Here is a 1,669-nt window from a genome sequence, read left to right on the forward strand (position 1 = left end):
TCTCAGCCTTCAATGCGGTATTAGGGAGACCCTCTCTGAGAGAATTGAAGGCGATAACTTCTGTGTATCACCTAGCTATGAAATTCCCAACCCCTGGGGGAGTAGCATGCGTGAAAGGGGAGCAGAAGGAAGCGAGGGAATGCTATAACATGTCCCTCTGCGCAGCCACCAAACCATCTATACCAATGACAATGGCTGTGTATGAAGGAGCGACCCACACAAGTTAGATCCGCACAAGATTGGACCCACAGGTTACGGAGCCTCTCAAGAAGTACTACCAGCAAGGCTTCAGCTCTCAGGGCCAAAAGAACCTATGTTTAGTTTGTTCTTCGTTGTTTTAGCTTAAGCAAGTAAGAATTAAAGAGGCTACCTAGGTAACCTCCTAGTTAGATGTAACCCCCTTTTTTATTTACAAAGTCAGTTGTAAACCGCGTGTTATGAATGAAACTGTTTGCAACTTCATGTGTTATTTTTCTTCGCTACGTGGGCATCAGCCAAAGTGTCAGCCGAAATAAATTTCACCAAACACTTGGGGGGCAAGACAGGAGGCAATAACATGCAGCTAGCGAGGGGAACCTAAAAAGGGCCCTCTAACGGAGGATCCTAAAAAGGACCCCTCGCCCTCCTAAAAAGGAGACTCCTAAAAAAGAGGCTCCTAAAAAGGACCCTCTAATAGGGGATCTTAAAAAGGGCCCTCCATCAGGAGGAACTGGCCCGTGAAGACAAAGCAAGCAACAAGCAGGAGAACCCAAAGAAGGACCCCTTGCACCAGGATCCTAAAAAGGATCCTATGCACCAGGAGGATCCTAAAAAGGGCCCTCCATCAGGAGGACCCAAAAGGGACCATGGCCCTAAAAAGGACCCTTTAATGGGAGGTCCTAGAAGGACCCCTTATATCGGGGCCTTAGGCGAAGTCCTTAAATACAGAAAACAGGGAGAGGACCTTGCAAGGCATCCCTTGGGTTTACAAGGATTAGCTACCCTTGTGAACATCAAGGAGGCCAAAAGGTCTTACGAAAGAAAAATATATAGTGACAACACAAATAAGTCTAGAGAGGCAACCAAGCCGTCTAGCCAAAAAGGGTCCTAAAAGAGACCCTTGCAAAAATAGTACTATGCATAATGACGAGGGGGACGCTTCTCGCAAAAAATAATAAGCGCGCGCAAGAATATATAAAAGGATAGCTAGGACCCAAGGGGTCAAAATATCCTTATAAGAGTAATCAAGGGGCACCAAAAGAGGTCCCAGTGAACCCTTTCACATGGGCTCCCAAGGACCTCCAACCTGGTAAATAAAAGAGGGGAACCAACCAAACCCCATCATACAGGCTCAAAAGGGCCTCGAATGCAGTAGAATAAGAGACACTCCACATGGCCGCTCGAGCGACAGCATGCTCACCAAAAGAAGAAAAATCAAAATTGGGATCCTGCCTCCATACGTTGTAAAGGGCGCGGTCTATGGACCTATACTCAATGACAGTCTTCTCTGCCTCCAAGGAAGCACTTCTCTCCTGCAAGGGGTCCTGGTAACCTCGACTTCGGCCCTTGCAGTCTGGAGTTCGACCCTGATAGACTCGACTTCGGCCTCTAAATAAGTAACCCTCTCCTGCGACACCGTCACGATATCCTTGGTCGCTTGGAGTTCGTTCTTCAGGATGGCAACTTGGTC

This window comes from Humulus lupulus, chromosome 1 (assembly GCF_963169125.1).
Source record: "Humulus lupulus chromosome 1, drHumLupu1.1, whole genome shotgun sequence".
NCBI classification, from domain to species: Eukaryota; Viridiplantae; Streptophyta; class Magnoliopsida; order Rosales; family Cannabaceae; genus Humulus; species Humulus lupulus.